Source organism: Chelonia mydas, chromosome 2 (assembly GCF_015237465.2).
Source record: "Chelonia mydas isolate rCheMyd1 chromosome 2, rCheMyd1.pri.v2, whole genome shotgun sequence".
NCBI classification, from domain to species: Eukaryota; Metazoa; Chordata; order Testudines; family Cheloniidae; genus Chelonia; species Chelonia mydas.
The window spans coordinates 143,211,110-143,233,358 of NC_057850.1; the positions used below are offsets into that span (position 1 = coordinate 143,211,110).

A 22,249-nucleotide genomic window follows, 5' to 3' on the forward strand; every position below is an offset into this window, starting at 1 on the left:
ACCATGTATTGGTCTGTAGAGATGCTGTACCCAAGGCAGGCCCTTTTGAAGTTTTCTAGGAAGGCCTCGGTATCATTGCCTGCCTTGTAGGTGGGCAACTTTCTGGGATGGGAAGTGGTACCTGGAGAAGGATTGCTAGGGTTTGTTGGTATATTCTGCTGAGCCTTTGCCTTCTCCATCTCCAGTGTATGCTTCCTCTCTTTTTCCTTCTCCTCCATTTTCATCCGCTTGAGTTCTATCTGTCTTTCATGTTCCTTTTGTTTTTCCTCAGACTCAAATCTGGCTAATTCCAGCTTTTGTTGAACCGTGGAGTCTGTCATCCTAACCTCTCTGTTTTTAACTAACTTTACACCCAAGAGTTAGAAAGAAAACAAAACAAAACAAAACAAAAACTTGGCTTGTAAAATTTTGCTGTGCTGTCCGGATACCTATGTTCTCTGATAGTGATTGTCAGCCTACAGAGAAATCCTTTAAAAAAAGAACAAAAAAACTAACACCTTTGTCTCCAGGCAAATAGATAGAAAACCCCTCTAGTTCCTCTTAAGTAAAAAACAACTTCAGGTCTGTGAAGACTTGTGAATTTCCCTGCAGGAGGTTAACTACCCTGCCTTTTGGTAGAGAAAACTCCAGCTCACAAAAGACAATTCCCTTTTGTCTCTGCTCTGGCCCCAAAGCAGAGAAAATAAAACTCTAAGTGCTTTAACTTTAAAACCTGCTTTCCAGCAGCCCAAAGGAAAAAAAAACAAATATTTCCTTTTCAAATCTGTGCTTCTTGTTCAAAAAATCTCAAATTGATCTCAAAATGATTTCAAGTTAATACCACCGCTCTGCCACCCTGTCAAGGTTCCTTTCCCACTCTGAAATCTAGGGTACAGATGTGGGGACCTGCATGAAAACCTCCTAAGCTTACTTTTACCAGCTTAGGTTAAAACTTCACCAAGGTACAAACTATTTTACCTTTTGCCTTGGACTTTCGCTGCCACCACCAAACATCTAACACTGGTTACTGGGAACGAGTCCGTTTGGAAACGTCTTTCCCCCCAAAATCCTCCCCAAACCCTACACCCTCTTTCCTGGGGAAGGTTTGATAAAAATCCTCACCAATTTGCATAGGTGACCACAGATCGAAACCCTTGGATCTTAAGAACAATGAAAAAGCATTCAGTTTCTTAAAAGAAGAATTTTAATTGAAGAAAAAGTAAAAAGAATCACCTCTGTAAAATCAGGATGGTAAATACCTTACAGGGTAATTAGATTCAAAACATAGAGAATCCCTCTAGGCAAAACCTTAAGTTACAAAAAGACACAAAAACAGGAATATCCATTCCATTCAGCACAGCTTATTTTCTCAGCCATTTAAAGAAATCAGAATCTAACGCATATCTAGCTAGATTACTTACTAAGTTCTAAGACGCCATTTCTGTTCTGTTTCCGGCAAAAGCATCACACAGACAGAGAGAAACTTTGTTTCTCCCCCCCGGCTCCAGCTTTGAAAGTATCTTGTCTCCTCATTGGTCATTTTGGTCAGGTGCCAGTGAGGTTATCCTAGCTTCTTAACCCTTTACAGGTGAAAGGGTTTTTTCTCTGGCCAGGAGGGATTTTAAAGGTGTTTACCCTTCCCTTTATATTTATGACAAACTGAAAGCCCTTTCAAGATACATTTCAGCAGGATCAACTCCAAAGGCTGTTCTGGAATATATGTGCACAAATAAGATGACCACCCTCTTTTCAAAAGCTTTTGTTGCTCTGTGCATACTTCTAACACTTCCTGGAACAGTTGCCAGTGGAGAACGCAGCTTCTCCAAGCTGAAGTTAATAAAAACACATCTACGCTCCACAATGACACAGGAGAGACTGGTCGGCCTTGCAACCATCTCAATAGAGCATAAGCTGGCCCAGACTGTGGACCTTCATCAGGAAGCAGTTCAAATCTTTGCAACCAAGAAGGCCCGGAAAGCACCACTTTGATTATTCAAACAGATAAAAATGCCAGTGTTTACTATGCAGACAAGAAAAGTTACATTTGCTGTTCAGGCGTTTGAAAGTTAAGTGTTAGTTAAAATTTTTGAACAAGGCATTTAAAGTTGTTAGTTCTCCTTTATTGGGGTAGGTAGCAGAGCAGTACGATGAGAGGAGTAGAACAGGAAGAAGGCAGAATTGAGACCTTTCAAAGTTTTGGCCCAAGAGAGGGGGCATGGGGCGTCATTTGAGCTCCCTGCCTCAGATGCCAAAATGTTGTGGGCCGGCCCTGTCAGGGGTTCTCAACCTTTTTCTCTCTGAGGCCCCTTTCAACATGCTATAAAAACTCCTGGGCCTGGGTGGGGGAGGGCCTTCGGGCAGGGGCTTTGGGCTTAGACATAGTTTTACTTCTATTGCGGGGGGAGGGGAGAGCAGGGGACAGCGGTCCAGGGAGTGCCACCTCCACCCCCTGACTCACCTCAACAGCTTAGGGCACAGGGAAGGGTAACTAGGGGCTGTGTGCAGGCAGTGGGGTAGCTCAGGGTGTAGGGAAGAGTAGCTAGGGGCTGTGTGCAGACGGGGTAGCTCAAGGTGCAGAGAGAGTGTATCTGGGGCTGTGTACACACTGGGTGGCTGTGGGTGCAAGGAGTGGGGTGGCTGGGGCTGTGCAGGTAGCTCAGGGTGCAGGGAAGGGGGTAGCTGGGTTTTTGTGCAGACGGGGTAGCTCAGGGTGCAGGGAGAGGGGTACTAGGGGCTGTGTGCTGGGAGGGCTCCCCTGCGACCCCTGTTCCCGGAAGGGTCTGCCAGCCACAGAGCCGGGTCTCCCCACCCAGGCGGCTCTTACTGCTGCCTCTGCGGGAGCAAAGTGGGCTGGGACTCAGGAACTGAGCAGCAGCTTCATCCTGCGGCACCAGCAGGAGCGGAGGGAATGGTGTGGCTGCCTGCTCCATGGCACCAGTCAGAGCAGCAGCTGCCCTGCACTGCCCAGTGTAATGGCAAAAACAGCAGTTGGCACGTTTTCCCACCAATAGCAGTTACCTACTGAGCCTGTTCAGTTTGGGTGAGCATGATCAGTAAAACCTAGATAGGAAATTCTGCCAGGGAGCTGTTTGTGCTACTACATCACGAGGGCTTGGGGTTTCAGACCTGCACCTCCCAGGAGTCCCGGCTTCAGCCCCACAGGGGGTGCTGAGGATCTGGGCTTCAGCCCCGCGCCTCCCAGCTTCAGCCCCGCGAAGGGTGCCGGCGGGGATCGGGTCTTCAGCCCTGCGGGGGGTGCTAAGGCTCGGAGTCTGGGTTTCAGCCACAGGGCCCCCTGGACTCCCTGAAAGGGCTCGCAGACCCCCAGGGGGCCACGGCCGGCCGGTTGAGAACCGCTGCGGTAAATTATACAAATCTGTGATTCTTTTCACATTTCTTACATCCTTTGAAATCAGTGCAATAGTTAATATTGACATTTAAATTATAATTGGGTATCTGAGTTCGGGGGAGGGGTTGTTTCCCAGGGGAGTTGGGTGTTTGTTTTGGGGGACAGGGGAGACTGTTTTCAGGTGGAGGTTAAGGTTTTGTTCTGGGGGCATAGAGGGAGCTATTCCAGGAGTTGGGGGGCTGTTGTTGAGGTATTGGAGTTCTGAGGTAACTGGGCAGTTTACACCTCTCAGAGCTATTGTTTCAGGTGGTTTAGTTTCAGGCACACATAATTGAATTGGTTACATTTGTCTTGTGTTTTCAAAATTTTCTGTGCAATCATAAGAGCTAGAAATATTTTTAAAACTTACTTCTTTAAAATGAAAGCTGAGATTCTGGAAAAAAAGATGGCATCCTCAAAAAGAAGCGCTGGACTGCCAGCCTATTACCTGGCCCATTTTAGGGTCAAGATGGAAGATAATTTCAACCTGAATTTTGATGATGCAGATGGAAAAAGGGCTGGATCTTGTAAATGTGAAGGAAAACGCAGCAAGATTTTGACATGCCCTGTCTAGAAACAGGATAGAAGATGGTTAAATAGGATTGTGGGAATTGCCAGTGGATCACACCAATGGTCCTTTTAGTCCCGTTTCCTGTATTAGAGATGCCAGTACCAAATGTTTCAGAGGACGGTACAAAAACCCCTAAATTTGGCAGCTATGAAATAACCTGTGTGGCCATTCTTGGGACACTCAGGACTGAGAGTCACCTTGTTACCCCCTCCTGCCCCCAGCAAGACAGTGTTGTGTTTGGTGTCTGGGCATTAGCTCCCTAACACCACCAGCCTTTCAGCCACTCAAGCACTCTTCTCTGGGCAATGCCAGACCTGTTTCTTGCAGATTAACAGTAGGTGCACCCCAGTCCCAGAATCACTTTGAATCATTCCTTTGTGATATCCAGCCCCTTTCCCTGGCTATCACAGAATTCCCAGATCCTCAGCACTCCTCAAAGGGCAGCGTACTCAGTTTACCAGTTTAAATCACTGTTCCTGTATAACACACAACACTGTTCAATACTTATAATAAAACAAAAGAAATAATTGAAGAAAGAATGGGGAGTTGACTAGAAACGAGAGAGTTGTCGAAATAAATGGTTAAAATACAAAACAAAATAATACAATAACAAAATAAAAAACCACAAACCTGGGTCTACAATTATTAATTAGTCACCTTTCCTAAGGAATAAAGAAGATTTCCACCCCAAAGTTCAGTCTGTTGCAGAGCTGACAGGCTTCAAAGGAACCAGGATTTAATTTTTTGTGAGAATGTTCCCAATACCCAAGATCAAAGGATACAGTGCTTTTCCAAACCCTCTGTTATATGGAAATAGTCCTTTGTGTTTATCCCTACGCAACGTGATTGTCTGTTATAATACTACTTTTTTATCTCCAAGTGGTTTCAGTTGTTTGAAGTTGTCTCTGATGGTTTTCCATTGTTAAGTCTTGGGATGGAGCAAGGCAAGCTAGACCATTAAGTCTTGCATTACAGCATCAGCTGAACAGGACAGTGTGAAAATTCCCTCCTGCGTGAATGGGCCATCACTGAGACATTTTATCCCTGATTAACTTTTACTCTGAATCCATAAAGTATATTTTCAGTATAATTACATTATTACTTAAATGGTATCCAGGCATACAACTCAATGATTATGAATCTTAACAAGTTACAAGCTTTCTGTAGATGCCTTACATGCTATTCTTTATGGAGAAATATCCTGCAAGAAATGTCTGGTGTAGCGAGTTTGTTAGGTCTGAGGTGAGAGTTGTTTGCAAAGAAAAGGGGACCCTTTGCTGAGGTGCCTGTGTATCACATCTTGACCATAGGGAAAGCTTCTTCCTAACCAGCTCAGTTAAAGGTTGCATTATGCCTATTAGTGGTCCTCTTACTCATCTCCATTTTAAAGTAATCAATCTTCATATGGAAATTTTCCTTTACTCTAATAATTTTCATTGACCATCTCTGAATGTCAATTTTATAGGAAACACTTCAATATAAATATCTCTTAATGAGTAGTAGAAATCTGGTCCAAAACCCGTTGGATCCTGATGCCTTCTGTATTTTCAGAATTTTTATTGCATCTGCATCAATGTGTTAACTAACAATGCCCAGGACTGTGTAATTAAAGACCACTGAATCAAACCAGAGATCAGGATGAGTTACTCCTTAAGTACCTGTCTGTAAAGTGTGTGGGGGTGGATGTGGTGTTTTATTCATTTAGAATGAATACATGGTCCAAACTCAAGGGGTAAAAGGTGTTTACATAACCCAGTCACTGTCCAACATTAAACTGTGTTAAGCAGGGTTTCGTACATAGAGACCTCAGTCTGCCTAATACTATAGCAAACACACAAATTAAACATCATTTTACCTTTTATTAAAGATACAGAAAAAAAAGGTAAACAGTTAAAGCATTTGAAATGGAAAGTATTAAGTAAGGCTTTCATTTTAACAATATCCTTTGTTGCCTTTAGCTGAAGAGAGTTTTTAGAAGAAAAACACTCCTTGTTTGGCAGTCTCTTAGATGATATTAAATAGGCAATAACTGTCCTTTTGGAGAAAAAGAGAAGAAGCTAGTTGGAATGGGCTCTAGCCTGTCATTGTTGCTGTTGTTGTTAAAGATCCTGTTTCCCAAAAGACAAAACAAGACAAACACACACAAAAGGGGAGAAAGAAGAATAGCACACACAGGCCATGTATATACTACCAACTTTGATTGACGTAAGTTACATAGACATAAAGCTGTTGCAGTTAGCATATCGCTGTCATGATTTGAGGTTCAACCCAGACTAGTGAGAGTTTTGTCACCACCTGCCCTGTAACCCTGTGAGCCTTAAATGCTCTACTGCTTTTTCGCACAGCCTGGACACCAACAGCTCACAGACAAGCATGCAGTTCCCTGAATGGTTCAGCACTCTGACCCCAACAGTTTGCCTACAATGTAACAGCCCCACCCAGGTCTCCACCAGCCTTGATTACTACTTGCAGGATGACCCCATGTCATAAATATCAAGGGAAGGGTAACGACCTTTCTGTATACAGTGCTATAAAATCCCTCCTGGCCAGAGGCAATGTCCTTTTACCTGTAAAGGGTTAAGAAGCTCAGGTAACCTGGCTGGCACCTGACCCAAAAAGACCAATGAGGGCACAAGATACTTTGAAATCTGGAGTGGGGGGAAAGGCTTTTGTCTGTCTGTGTGATACCTTTGCTGGGAACAGATCAAGGATGTAAGCCCTCCAACTCCTGTAAAGTTAGTAAGTAATCTAGCTAGAAAATGCGTTAGATTTTCTTTGTTTTGGCTTGTGAGATTCGCTGTGCTGGAGGAAATGTGTATTCCTGTTTTTGTGTCTTTTTGTAACTTAAGGTTTGCCTAGAGGGATTCTCTATGTTTTGAATCTGGCCTGTAAGATTATCTTCCATTCTGATCTTACAGAGTAGTTCTCTTATCTTTTTTTCTTCTTCTAATAAAGTTCTGTTTTTTAGGAATCTGATTGGGTTTTTTGGGTCTTAAAAATCCAAGGCTGGTTTGTGCTCATCTTTTTTATTCTCAAGCTTCCCCAGGAAAGGGGTGTAAGGGCTTGGGGGGATATTTTGGGGAAATAGGAACTTGAAGTGGTCCTTTCCCTGTTCTTTGTCTAAATCTCTTGGTGGTGGCAGCATACTGTTCAAAGACAAGGTGAAGTTTGTGCCTTGGGAAAGCTTTTAACCTAAGCTGGTAAAAATAAGCTTAGGGGGTCTTTCATGCGGGTCCCCACATCTATACCCTAGAGTTCAGAGTGGAGAGGGAACCCTGACACCCCATCACACCCCCAGTCCTGAATTTCCCCAAAACCTTCTGTCCTGTAGTATCTATCCCTCTCCTGGAACACTTAGAGAATTAACTAGGTTTGTTGCTCCTTTAAAGAGACAAAAGTTCAGATTATTACTTTAACCCGAGTTAATCTGTGGAACTAGCTTCTGCAGGAAGTCCACACAGCAGGGCCTGAATAGCAGCCCCTTACAGCCTGCTGATTGGCTGATCCTAGTATTTAAACCAGGAAACCCTTATAGGGAGTTGTCTGAGCAACAATGCAGCCAGCCTGTTTGCTTCTGCTCCAGACTTGCTGGAAACCCCCAGACTCTAGCTTCTGATCCTGGTTTGTTCTCAACTTTGTTATTTTCTTGTTGTCTATAACCTGATCCTGATTTCCTGATATCCTGACCTGCCTCTACTCCAACTCTATTATTTGCCTGCAACTTGGTGCCTCACCCTGACTTCCTGGCATTCTGACTCCACTTGCTTCCAACCCCTCTACTCAGCCTGACAGCAACTTCGCAGCTGACCAGTGCACATAAGCTGCCCCTGGCCTGGCCCCAACAGTTTTCTCATACTGCTTTCCGCTCCTCCCCTCTGAAGATGATGAAAGGGGCAGGCGACCCTCCAACCAGTCGCTCTGTGATGGCACAGGACCAAGTCACTCCTCTGCAGGTGGAGAACCTTGAACTAAAGACCCAAGCTATACAGTGTGCAATTGAAGCACAGAGCCTATACGAGTAGTTATTCCTGTTGCTGGCCCAGGAAGCACAGATCATATATGAGCAACTAGCACACTCACAGGGAGAAGCAGTGACGCTACACGCCTAAACAGAGCACCCATCCCCTGAACTGGTTCCTGCTGTGGCACTCTCTGAATGGTTTGATGGGGATCGTTGGAAATTCTGGGAGTTCCTGAACCAATATAGGGTGCTTTTACTGTTCCACCCACCCACACACACACACACACCCACACACACCAGACAAATGGGCGAGGTGGGGCTAGTGGTCAGCCTGCTCTTGGGCGAAGTGCTTTGGGGTGGGGGGGGGGAATGCAGAGGGAATTGTTCAGTTGCATGAAGTAAAACTTTGCCCCATTTCCATCGGTATGAGGGCAAGGCAATGGCACTGAAGCCTTGGCACTCTTTTCTTCAGGCAGTGGTGATTTTAGCTAATATCTCACTCTTCAGGGTAACAAAGGCACAGAAAGCACAGCTGCTAATGACATCCTGAAGATGGCTGGGCCAATATGCTGCTATCATGTTTTGGGGTGAAATGCAGACCAGTGAGAGTTTGTGTCACTATCTGCCCTATAATTCTGGTTGCCTTAAAATGCTCTATTACTGTAGCTTTCTTTTCTGGCTACTCCCAGCCAGCATACAAGCATGCACTGAATGTCTGCAATATGCATCCCCAGATCAGCAACTTTGACTCCAGCAGCCTACTTGTTACACCACAGCCACACTCTGGTCTCCAGCAGCCTTGATTATTACTAGGCATCTGACCAAAACACACCCCCAGTCCTGAATTTCCCCAAGGCCATCTGCCCTGAAATATCCAGCCCCCTCCTGGACCACTCAGAGAAATAAGAAGGTTTGTTTGCATCTTTAAAGAGACAATACTCAGCAGTTTGCCACATTAGTTGGAGTTAACAATCACTTCAATTCAAATACAACAGTGAGTTGGTTTTGATTAAAATAAAACAAGTTTATTAACAGGATATAGGTTAGGTGAAGCCACAAAAAAGAAAGAGGTAGAGATGGTTATGAGCAAATAAAAGTGAAAATACTCAGTGTGATGGGGTGTACCAGCATCATCTGGTGCAGCAGGGGTTAATCCTTCTCTTTGGGCTGAGGAGGCCCTGCACCCTCGGTTCTGCTGGGCATACTTGAGCTGGAACCAAGATATAAAAGGAAGCAGCGCAGCTCTGTCTGGGCTGATCTCTAGAGAGGAGGGAGGTGCACCGCTGGCGCCTGTGGAATGACTGCCTGTATTCCAGGAAACAGAGGCAAACTAGATGGAGATGACCCATGACGCTCAGGCTTGGGATGCTGCAGAGGGAGGAGAGACTGTGGGGACCCCGAGCTGGCTAGCTGTGGAGAAATTGGTAGGAAGTGACCCAGGGAAACTTTGTGGAGACTAGCTTGGTGTGTTTTGGCAGGATCTCCGCCAAGCTGGTGGCAGGCAACCCTGCCACCAACAGGGCCCTGGGTTGGGACCTGGTGGAGAGGGAGGGCCCAGGTGCTCCTACCCTTGCGGCCGCCCACCCTGGAGTGGAGGCCCAATTCACCAACTCTATTGACCCTGACTGCTGGGCCACACAATGCTGACCAGAAGGGCAATTCTATTGGCTCTATCCTACTGACTTTTGCCATTAGGCCATCCAGTCCTGACAGAAAGGACAATTCTATTGATTCTGGCCATTAGGCCATACTGTCCCAAGGCCAGGGGCAGACATCCAAACTCAGTCATGGGGCCATGACGTGCGTCCCTCCATTCCTCTCCGAAAGGGGACATGATGTACGAGCCCCATGACACTCAGTTAAAAGTCTACAACTTAATCAAGCAAGATATCGTATTTGTTTAAGATGGTTTCTCTCACCAGTCATTCTTCATCTCTCAGTCAGGACCTTCCATAGAAGTAAAGTACAAGGGGGTGCTCATTCCCCTTGTCTTCCTAGGTGAAAGATAACCCCGGGTTCTTTGCCCCTCTCTTCTATAGTCTAGGGAACCTTTGAAATGGATTCCTCCGAAGGATTCCTCCCTCAAAGTAAAGATACATGGGGTCTGGTGGTGAAGGAAGTTTCATGCTGGTTTCTTCCCCCAATGGTGTTTGCTAAAGTGCAGATTGATCTGCCCCTGCAATAACCACTGAGCATCACAGCAGGGGAGGATATCTCCTTCCCTTGTTAGCTTGATGGTTTTGTTTACCTTTTTGGTAAATTGATTCCCATTGTCTCTTAATGTACCTTGGAAGTACCTTCAAAGTTGTGGAGTCACATTCCTTTGTCTAGGGTGGGGTAGCATCAGCTCTGCCTGGCAGCACGCTTGAAGAACAAAATTCCTAATATGTTTGTAATTTTGCATTTGTCCTCCATATATACACCATCCAATAATATTAATGATCAGTATGTTATTAGTTTTCTATTGATATCTTACGACACCTTTTAGATACAGGTCATGATATTAGTGAGTTGGTACACTGAACTGGTCAGGCCAACTGAAACTCACTACCAGTGAGCTGCTTGCCCTCTTACATTGGGATACTTTTAGGGTCACAGCTGCTAGCCTGTTTACTGCAATAGTGCTTGCTGAAGTCATTATGGACTGGTGTGGCAAAGCGCCCTACTGCAGAGGAAGCAATAAGGGTGCCTTTCGTAGAAACCTTCAGGAGAGGACTGCAGAGTACCCTCCATGAAAGTTTAATCAAGATCTCTCAGGATGATGCAAGAGACATCCAGGTGTATATAAGCAAACTGCTCTGCCTGTCCCACTCTGGCTAACTCTACAGGGGAATGAAAAGGAGAGAACTCTACCTCTGTTTGTTGTATCACTACCTCTTCTAGCATGAGTAAATTAATGAAAAGATGAAACCGGTGTCCTGGTACATTGGGGTCAGTGCCATCTGTACATTTAAACATTGGAAATGCATGAACACACTTATCTGAAGTTCCTTCCCCTACGTCAATCTTGCCTGTGCTCGGGTGCAGCTAATGACTAGACTACTGTGTTGGAGCCTCATACAGATCCTGGCTCACAACACAGCTGGACTCCCCGGTCACATGTCTGACATCTTCCTCCGCCTCGCTGTTCACAGCAGGGGTTTGTATCTCTGTCTCCTTGGAGATATCTATGGGGCTCTGTGCATTGGTGGTGGAGTCTCCACTTAATAAGGCACATAACTTGTTGTAAAAGTGGCAGATTGTTGGCCTTCTGGTATGCCTGATGTGATTCCTTCATTTTCACATGGTGTGGCTGCTGATCCCAGTCATACCTCTTCACCAGCATTCCCCATGCAATCTGCTCATAGATGTCCATAGCTCTGTGACTGCTCTGTAGCTGTGCCTGCACAGCCTCTTCTCCCCACAGGCCCATTAGAATCATAGAATATCAGGGTTGGAAGGGACCTCAGGAGGTCATCTAGTCCAACCCCCTGCTCAAAGTAGGAACAATCCCCAACTAAACCATCCCAGCCAGGGGTTTGTCAAGCCTGACCTTAAAAACTTCTAAGGAAGGAGATTCCACCACCTCCCTAGGTAACGCATTCCAGTGTTTCACCACCCTCCTAGTGAAAAAGTTTTTCCTAATATCCAACCTAAACCTCCCCCACTGCAACTTGAGACCATTACTCCTTGTTCTGTCATCAGCTACCACTGAGAACAGTCTAGATCCATCCTCTTTTGAACCCCCTTTCAGGGAGTTGAAAGCAGCTATCAAATCCCCCCTCATTCTTCTCTTCTGCAGACTAAACAATCCCAGTTCCCTCAGCCTCTCCTCATAAGTCATATGTTCCAGTCCCCTAATCATTTTTGTTGCCCTCCGCTGGACTGTTTCCAATTTTTCCACATCCTTCTTGTAGTGTGGGGCCCAAAACTGCACACAGTACTCCAGATGAGGCCTCACCAATGTCGAATAGAGGGGAACGATCACATCCCTCGATCTGCTGGCAATGCCCCTACTTATACAGCCCAAAATGCCATTGGCCTTCTTGGCAACAAGGGCACACCGTTGACTCACATCCAGCTTCTCGTCCACTGTAACCCTTAGGTCCTTTTCTGCAGAACTGCTGCCGAGCCATTCGGTCCCTAGTCTGTAGCGGTGCATTGGATTCTTCCATTCTAAGTGCAGGACTCTGCACTTGTCCTTATTGAACGTCATCAGATTTCTTTTGGCCCAATCCTCTCTTTTGTCTAGGGCCCTCTGTATCCTATCCCTACCCTCCAGCGTATCTACCTCTCCTCCCAGTTTAGTGTCTACTCCAGACAGGAGCATGTCCGGAGCTGGCACGGTTGGTTGGGCAGTTGCACAGAACAAGAGAGAGCTGATAGGTGTGCTCACCACGCTGGGCAATCAGGAAAAGGCATTTCAAAAATACATGGGGTTTTGAAGAGGTTAGGGGGCTTCTGGTCTCCATGATCCCTGGGCAGTAGCATTCACAACTGTGAGCAGAGCTGTAGGACAGCTGCTGGAGGACTGTTAGGATTGATGTAGGTCACAAACTATCTATACTCATGCTGCCTCGATGACAGCAGGTCAATCATAGCTCAACACCATTCGGGGAGGTGGTGTTACTGTGTTGCTGTAATGGGGTACCTACATCAATGGGAGACAAATGTATGTAGACACATGCACAACTAGGTTGATACAAGGCAACTTACATCAACATAACTTTTTAGTGTAGACTAGGCCATAGTGTGACGTTGCACTCCATATGAGTCTATGAAAATATGCTAATGAGTGTGGATATAATGTAACTGGAATATGCTTCATGCAAAAGGTCTCTTGTAAGGTATCATTACAAAGCTTATAATCTACTGAGTGTGATCATCCTATTTGTATAAATGTATCATTCTTGTATCAGAACTAGAAATATGAAATATAACTCTGAGGTCCTATTGTAATTATGCAAAGTGTGGGCCATTAAGGGAATCTTGATGTCTCCCATTGACTAGGACAATTGGTTGTAAATGGCTCTGTTTACTTGCAAGCCTTCCTGTGAGTCGAACAGAATCTGTGCAGGGCTGATTGCTTTGAAATGCTGGTCATGATTTTAAGTGAGTTTTAAGTGTGCTGGCTGGTGAACAAACAAAGTGGTTACTGGTTTGTTATTTTCTGTTTGCTTATTTTGGGTAAGGGAAATAGGGACAGAAAAGTAAGCAAAATAAATAAGAGTGAACATCAGAAGAAGCTAGAACTGCACAAGTTGCAAATTGCCCAGAAAGGCTGAACACTGAGTGCTGGGAAAGTCTCTGTTAACTAAGAAGCCCCTGAGCTGAGTGGATCTCAGTTTCAGTGAACTGCAGAGGGGTGTGGCCTAACCTCTGGGTCTGTGCTGAAGCTGACTGGAGTGTCTAACTCAGGAAAACAGGAGTGGAGGGGCACCTGTTCTGGCAGGAGGGGGTTCTCTGTGGTATCCCATCTCATTGAGTGACAGTCTCAAGGGAAGACAAATGGAAATTGATGTGCAATTTGCCGGGGAAAAGGCTGCCTAGGAAAAAGAAAAGGCTGCCTACCAACAAACCCCGGACTTAAAAGGCAAAGAAATTGAGGGCCAGAGACAATCACAAATTGAGACCCAGAAGCATAAACTGGCTGTAATGGAGTGGAAGAGGTGCACAGAGACATGTGTCCTGGAGGTGGAAGTTGGGGTCCCGGTGACTGCTGTGGTGGGAATAGACCACAAGTGTCGGCCATTAATGGTGGTTTGGAATCTTGATGTCTTCCATCAACTAAGACAATTGATTGTAAATGGCTCTGTTTACTTGAAAGCCTTCCTGTGAGTCAGGCCAGGAAGAATGAAGGCTTGGGGTCTCACAGGACATGTGACCATGTCACCTGGTACTGGAATCCATCTTAAACCTGGTGCTTTGCCATTTAGAAGGAAGGGTGGGGACCCAGAGAGACAAAAGATTCCCACCTTGTGCCAAAGCTATAAAAGGGGTGGAACAGAACAAAGGAGGTAGCAATCATGAGAAACCCCCTAGCTAACACCTGAGCTGGAACAAGGACTGTACCAGGGGAAAGTATTGGGCCCAGACCAGAAAGGAGTCTAGTCTATGAAAGAAGTTCATTGGAACATCTCTGATGGTGAGATTTTATCTGAAATCAGCTTCTTAATGTATTAGGCTTAGATTTGCATGTTTTGCTTTATTTTGCTTGGTAACTTTGTTCTGTCTGTTGTTACTTGGAATCACTTAAATCCTACTTAATAAAATCACTTTTGCTTATTATTGAACCCAGAGTTAGTGGCTAATACCTGGGGGCGCAAACAGTTGTGCATATCTCTCTATCAGTGTTATATAGGGTGGACAATTTATGAATTTACCCTGTGTAAGCTGTATACAGAGTAAAATGGATTTATTTGGGGTTTGGATCCCATTGGGAGTTGGGTGTTTGGGTGCTGGAGACAGGAGCACTTCTTAAGCTGTTTTCAGTTAAGTCTGCAGTTTTGGGGATGTGGTTCAGACCTGGGTCTGTGTTTGCAGCAGGCAGGCTAGTGTGCCTGGCTCAACAAGGCAAGGTTCTGAAGTCCCAAGCTGGCAGGGGAAACGGGCTCAGAGGTAGTCTCAGCACGTCAGGTGGCAGTCTCAAGGGGGTCTCTGTGACTGAACCTGTCACACATAGAAAATTCAGATTCTGTCTCTAGTGTTGACCCCCGCTTGTAGCCTTGCTGCTGGAAAAACAGGCAAAACACAGTGTCTTTCAGCCACTCCAAGACCTGGAAAACTTTTACCAGTAGTGGGCTGTTTAGGGCATTGCTTTCAATTGTCTTTTTCTGGGCACAGGCTTATAGCAGTGTTGCAAAATATGCAGTCTTGGCCAGCTAAGCTAGACTCTTATTAGACCAGGGGTTCGCAAACTGGGGGTTGGGTTATTATATGGGGGGGTCACAATCTGTCAGCTTGCACCCCAAACTCCACTTTGCCTCCAGCATTTATAATGGTGTTATAAATTAAAAACATTTTTATATATTTAAAGGGGGTTGCACTCAGAGGCTTGCTATGTGAAAGGAGTCACCACTACAAAAGTTTGAGAACTACTGTATTAGACAAAAGGAAAAAGAAGGGAGATAGGAAAGAGGATAAATAAGGTAGGGAAGGAAAACTTTGTGTGAGGGAAGAGAGACAAAGTTTCACATCCCAGGTGGTGGTTAGGATTCAGCTGGAGCTGGTGATTTCATCTCACTCCCTCTCTCTAGCCATGTCTGGTCAGGACATCTTAGGATGATGAAGGGTCCCAGGAGATGGTGGGGGTGGCAGCCATGATGGTGAAACGCATTATAGTAGCCCATTTTTCTCCACAGGGTCTCTTTTTAAGGACCCCAAAAGGGAGTGATAGGTGGAATAGCCTATCTCCTCCTTATTTTGTCCACCAATTGAGTGAAATTGACTGGTGTAAATGTTTAGATTGGGTGTTCTTTAGGAATTGTTTATTGAATGGCCAAAAAGCCATCATTCCACACCCAAGAAAGAAGACAACTTTGGCTAAAAACCCATCCTGGTTCAGTGGCAAAGTGAAAGCAGCAATTAGAAAAATATATGCGGGGGGGGGGGGGGTCAGAGAGGGGAGGTGAAGGAAATCTATAGCAATGAATGTAAATTTAGAAGTTGTGTTGCAAACCAGGATGTGGGCTGTCAGATCTACTGGTTGGGGCAGGAGCCAAGCCTCATGGTTAGAGCAGGAGCTAGAGCTGGAAGCCAGTAACCAGAGCCGAGGGGTCAGAGTCAGAAACCAAAACCTGAGGGCAGAGCTGGAGTCAGGAAGTTAGCAGGGAAGCTGGGCTGGAGTGGTCTGGGTAGGACAGGAGCAAGGTAGGATCAGGGCTGGAGCAAGGCTAGGGGCAAGCACAGGAGAGAATGAAGCTGCAGGCATGTACATTGAACAGCCAGAGAGCAGTTGTTGCTGTTGGGCTTAAGAACAAGCTTGCTGAGATCCTTGGCCAATCAGGTGAAGTGGTCAATCAGGTGGCCCTGCTGCAACTCTGCTGAGCTCATAGGCTACCCAGAGGCTGGGCAGCTGCAAGTCCTCATTCCTGACATTATGAAGTGTAGAAAATTGGTAAGAGAAGCTAAAGAAATCAGGGAAAAAATCATGGATGGCAGCACTAGAGACAATAAGCAGGAGCTTTGAAGTATATTAGGAACAAAAGAAATCATAGCAATTATATAGGCCCATAATTAGAGGGAGATGTAAAATTGTTAATGATGATGCCCAAAAGCAGAAGTGTTCCATAAATATTTCTGTTCTATATTTGGAAAGAAGCAGGATGATGTGCTTGTCACATAAGAATGATGAAGTCCCTTCCAAGCCATTAGTAACCAAGGAGGCTGTTAATAGCTACTAAGGATACCCATTTTTAAATGAGCAGTCTCTATAACTTGCATCCAAGAGTCCTAAAAGAGCTGGCAGATGTGACTTTTTAATAAATCTTGACATACCAGGGAAATTCCAGAAGACTGAAAGAGTGCTAATGTTGTTAACTATGTCTGTTAGTCTCTAAGGTGCCACAAGTTCTTTATGTAGATGTAATATATTTAAACTTTTGTAAGGCATTTGACTTGGTAACATATGACATTCTGATTTAAAAGTTAACACTATCAATATCGGTGAAGCACACATTAAAGGGATTAAGAACTGACCAACAGACCTCAAAAAGTAGTTGTCAATGGGGTATCCTCATCAAGCAGGGTTGTTTCTAGTGGGATTTCATGGGGATTGGATTAGGCTCAGTGTTCAACATTTTCATCAGTGATCTTAAACTTAAAATTAAGTTTACTTAAAATTACTGCTGATAAAATTTGTGGATGACACAAAGATTGGTGGAGTGGTAATGATGAAGACAGGGCAGTCATACAGAGTGATCTGAATCTGTTGATAAGATGGACCCATTCAAACAAAATGCACTTTAATAGAGCTAAATATAAAGTTATACATCCAGGAACAAGGAAAGCAGGCCTTACATAATGGGGAACTATGCTGGAAAGCAGTGACTGAAAATGATTTAGGAGTCACAGTGGACAAGCAACTCAACATGAGCTCCTGGTGTGATGCTGTGGCAAAAAGGGCTAATGCAATCCTTGAATGTATACATGGAAGTAGCGAATAGATGTAGGGAGGTGATTTTACTTCAGTGTATACAACATTAGTGAGACTGATATTGGAATATTGCATACAGTTCTGGTGTCATGTTTCAAAAAGGATGTTGAAAAATGGAGAGGATGCAGAAAAGAGCCACAAAAACAATGTTAAGAAAATGCCTTAACAGTTGAGACACTTGCAAAGCTTAATTTGTTTTTCTTATTTAAAAAGGAGATTCAGAGGTAACTTGATTACAGAGTGTAAGTATTTTCACAGGGAGAAAATACTGGGTCTCTTTTTGGAAAAAAGCATAACAAAAACCAATAGCTGGAAGCCAGACAAATTCAAATTGGAAATAAGGCACTGATTTTTAACAGTTAGGGTGTTTGGAACCAACTATGAAGGGATGTGGTAGATTCTTCATTTCCTGATGTCTTCAGATTGAGACTGGTTGCCTTTCTGGAAGATATGCTTCAGAGTAGCAGCTGTGTTAGTCTGTATCTGCAAAAAGAACAGGAGTACTTGTGGCACCTTAGATATGCTTTAGTCAAACACAAGTTGTTGGGCTCAAAACAGAGATAACTGGGTGTAATTTCATAGCTTTTAATAAACAAATCAGACTAGATGATGTAATGATCCCTTCTGGCTTTAGAATCTATTTCTTCTCAATTTTCCTAAGCCAACAGCTGCTTCTGAAGTGAGGTGAAATAATTTTACATTCTTCATATAAATGCTTATGACATTTGTAGTATCTTCTAGAATTGTGATGTCCAGTGAGGGAGGTATAGAAATTTACAAGAAATAATTAGAGTTCATCTACTATTTATACAAAGTTTTCTTTTTAGAATCGTTTAACTATGATACCCTCATGGCCAAGATGGAATGTGCTCTGCAGGAGACTCCAGCCAAGAAAGACACTCCCAGAAGCACAACGTGGAAACTCCCTTCCACCTCAGGGGCACCCGTTCCAACCCCCCTGAAGTAAACAAACACACACACACACACACACACTGAATAGTACAACAAATATAGCAAAGGGAAATATTTATTTACAGAGGGATGAATGGAGAAAAAACAGGAGGAGAAGAAGATTGGGGGAGTGATAAAATAGGGTCACCTACATGACATGGACTTACAGGCCTAGTGGTATCACAATACAAAAGCAAAGATGTTGAGCAATGTGTCTAGACTTAAAGCTCAGGAATCCTGAGCTAGAGTTCCAGTCCAGCAGGGAGTCTTGGGTGCTCCTGGTCATCTTCGGCACCAGTAAACTTTCCCCAACAAACCCCTCTGGTGCCCTCTTCTGCTACTCTCTGCAAAGCTACACAGAGCAACAATCTCTCCACTTAATTAGCTACAGCCTACCTCCTTATCCCAATGCAATTCACAAGCCCCAGTATTCATGGTCCCATGCAGTTCTGGGCAACAGTGATATTGAGTCTGGGTCCAGTTTGTCCCTCTCAGATGTTTCCTGCCTGGCATGGTGCTCCTCCTGGCTCCTGTCCTTGGATGTACACAGCTGGCAGCTCTGTCCCTCCTGGACTTTGGCCTAGTTCTTGGCTGCTTTGCTACATGAGGATTTGTTCACTCTTGTCTGGAGCTCCAGATACACCACGCCCCTGTCACACTTTTTCTCCACTGTCCTCCCCCGGCACAATCAGCACTTCTTCTGCCTGGAACAACCAGAACTTCCTCTCCTACAGGATGAGGTTTTCAAAGGGTCATGTTCTTTAAAACCCAAGGGAGTTACACATTAGTAAAGGCTATGTGTGTCATATTTCTTTGTATTAAATTTGCAAGCATTTTGCTGCATTTATTGCTATTTTCATAGCATGTTTGTGTATTATATATGAGATTGGTGCTGCATTGACTGTTACAAGGAAGTAAATGAGGTTTCTATAAGGTTCTGGGATTTTATATGTGATTACACAGACTCTTATGACCATTTCAAATGCTCCCTCAACTGTGCACAACCAAATTGTGTTGTAGGAGACATTAACTGTGCATTTCCTGTTTTTTCTTAAATTTGAGGGAAGGGATTCTCCCTCTTGTTATGGCCCCTTTACTTTGTGGCAGCATAGAAAGACTTTAAAAGCCCTGAAGACAATTGCCCCAGTGCAGGCATTGAGTAAGACAAGGCCTCTTCCACAAGTTCTAGCATGGGGGCATGCAAGGGGAAGGCTTGAGGAGAAGGTGAGTGCTGGTGTCCACAGGCAACTCAGCAGTAAAGCCATTTTAGCTGCCCCTTCCCTGAGACTGGACTGCAAGATTTCACCTGTTGTGATTTTTTTTTTTAAAATTCCTAAGCAGGTAGAGGAAAAATTGTGCGGGTATACTGCCATGATGTCAATATTTTAACTGTGCTGGTTTTCAGGAGTTCAGTTCTGGTGTTTTGTAATCCTATATCCCAAAAGGCTACATGATATAAATATTGCAAGTTAAATCAACCCTAGCATAATTTTTTGTAAGCAAAATTGGAGACTAAATGCAATCATTAGAGTATAAAACAGGGCGTATAGTCCTGCTTTAACTGAAAATCACAATGCAACCATGACTATGTAGTTGCTATCTAGATTGTAGCTTGCCTAAGCAATGATTTTAGCAGCGTATAAATAATTGAAGGATGTACAGTAAACAGTAAGAATAGAGAAAAAATATTTACCACACAAAAATGAAATCTAACTAGGTGCATTATGATGAAATTTAAAAATTAGACTGAATTCCTGATAAGATATTAGGCTTTGGAAATACCTCCCAGGAGAGACTATGGAACTTAGAAAGAAAAGGAGTACTTGTGGCACTTGTGCATGAAAATAGCAATAAATGCATCCAATGAAGTGAGCTGTAGCTCACGAAAACTTATGCTCAAATAAATTGGTTAGTCTCTTCGGTGCCACAAGTCCTCCTTTTCTTTTTGCGAATACAGACTAACACAGCTGTTACTCTGAAACCTATAGAACTTAGAACTTTTAAAACTAGATTGTTTTGTCCAAAGTAATACTGTGGCAGCCATCCTGCACTGGCACAAAGCTGGACTGGATGATCTAATAGGTCTTTTCCATGCTAACCTATATGATTTATATATATATAAACTGTATAAATAATATTACTATGTATAAAAAGCATACAAATATTGACTATGAAGTACATCTCATAGAGCCAAGAGGAGGGAAGAGGACACTTCAATATTTAACATCTGAACCCAAAGTGGTTGTCTTTAAAAGTAAATCAAACTAACCTTTATAAAAAGCAAATACAGTAGTCTTACCACCGTACTGCACAAAAATGAAATATCCTTCATACCAGAGAACAATGAGTCTTAGTCCTTGCTTTGATTTTTAAAATGGTAGTTCGACTTTCTTTATATGCAGTAGAACCGGTTGCTCCCTCTCGGAATGCCCTTCAAGTGAGGGTGTACTCTATAAATTGAGCTTTTCACAGTTGATATCATGGAGCTCCATATTTATCTTCTCTCAATGACTCCCATCACAAATTTGTTCAGTGTATAAATCAAAGGCTGTGTTTTCAAAAATCCTTAATGCAAACTCAGTTTGGGAACAGAAAATCAGAATGTTTTTATTCTGTGTCGGCACCAGTAATACAGATTCTGCAATGAGGATTTATTAGCAATTTTGCTGAGGCAGAATAGAAACTAGCTAATCTTAATAATTAAGATTATTTCTTAATGACAACATAGCTGAGCACAGTACTAACAGATTCTGTAGTAATAAAACTATTTTGCAGTGCTAACGGTAATAAAAAACTTTTAAAAAATCTTTCTTGCAAATGCAGTAACATAAGCAACGTTTGCTGTGCAAATTAATCATGTCGGAAACAGAGAAAAAAAGATTGAAAAAAGAAAACAAAAACTACAATTTTAAACAACCCTGTAGTTTGAATTAAACTCTGGTTATAATTTGTAATTATTAACTTTTGTTCTGTGTCTTGTGTGGTGTATTGAAGACTGTGTTGGAATTTCAAGATATTACTTTAAAAGCAAGGGGATTTCCTGATCCTGCATGCAGGCAAAGGGGCTGTATGGAAAGTGTGTGAGCAGAGTCAGTCTGAAAAGAACTAGCTTAAAGCAAAGTAGTTGAATTGTGTCTCACTGCCTTGGGGAGTAACCTGTTTTCTTTCTCTCTGTTTCTGTTCTGTTATTATTCTGAATGATAAAGTAGTGTGTAGTCTGTTGAGGGAGTGGCTCCTCCTCCTCTGGGTCTGTGGGTGGACAATCCGCTCCACAATGTCTCTGGGGGTTTCCTGACATGGGGAATCAGTGGGGCGACAGGAGACATGAGCTCGGGCCTGTGGTCAGAGCTGAACAATAAACACAGTTATGGAGCCTCAGCTCCTGGTTGGGGTGGGACAGCAAAGAGTATCACGCTCAGGCCTGCACTCAGCCTGAGCAACAAACAGTCAATCAGCCTAGGCTCTGGTTCAGAGCAGGGCAGTAAACAAAGTCTCTCAGCTCCAGCCTGTATTCAGGTGTGTCTGCAAACCAAAGTCAGTTTACTCAGGCTTTCCTGCAGCTAGCCTGAGGGAGGGTGAGACTGCCAGGCACCGCTTGGGTGGCAAGGGGGATGCAGGCCCTCCCACTCCATTGTGTTCCAGCCCAGGGCACTAAGGGTGGCGGAGGGGTCTGCCACCACGTCAACAGGGATCCAAGCCGCAACATGCTGACTCACCCTCTTCCAGCGTTGCAGCCAAACAGGGGTGTACTACCCCTGGGTCACTTCCACGCTCCCCCTCCAAGGGTACCTGCTGGTCTAGTGAGGTAAGGTGATTGGTGGGGCCTCAGTTGCCAGCAGAAGCTCTGCCAGGGTTGGACCAGCTGGCGGTCCTGGCCAGCAGTCTGTCTCCTGTGGGGCCGGGTTGTCCAGGCCAGTCATCTGCTTCCTGTGGGGCCGGGTTGTCCTGGGTCCAGGCTAGTCATCTGCACTCTGCAGGCCTGCGGCCACCTCCCAGCGTGAGTGCTCAGGGGATGCATCTGTCCCCTCCAGTGTCTGGGCCCTCACTGAGCTTCTGGGTCCCGCCTTTATACTTCCATCCCCGCCCCTTAGCTTCTGGTGGGTGGAGCTAGGGGGTAGGGCCCATGAGGGGGTGGAGCCACCCTCTTCCTCTGAGTCTGGGGAGTGCCAGTCCACCTCACTACACAGTGTTATGTTGCAACCTTCCAGGAAGAGTATTTATACTTTTATCTCATTTCTCTATGTGTATGGTGTGAACATAACACAG

General features: G+C 44.4%; 1 long non-coding RNA gene across 1 annotated transcript; it reads right to left on the reverse strand.

The window, feature by feature from the left end:
- Nucleotides 1–18,050: 18,050 nt before the first annotated feature.
- Nucleotides 18,051–22,002, reverse strand: LOC122464306. Its single transcript, XR_006288246.1, has 2 exons — nucleotides 21,700–22,002; nucleotides 18,051–18,711 (listed from the first exon to the last, which is right to left on the reverse strand). It is a non-coding gene; the product is annotated as an uncharacterized LOC122464306 (long non-coding RNA).
- Between the last annotated feature and the right edge of the window lie 247 nt (nucleotides 22,003–22,249).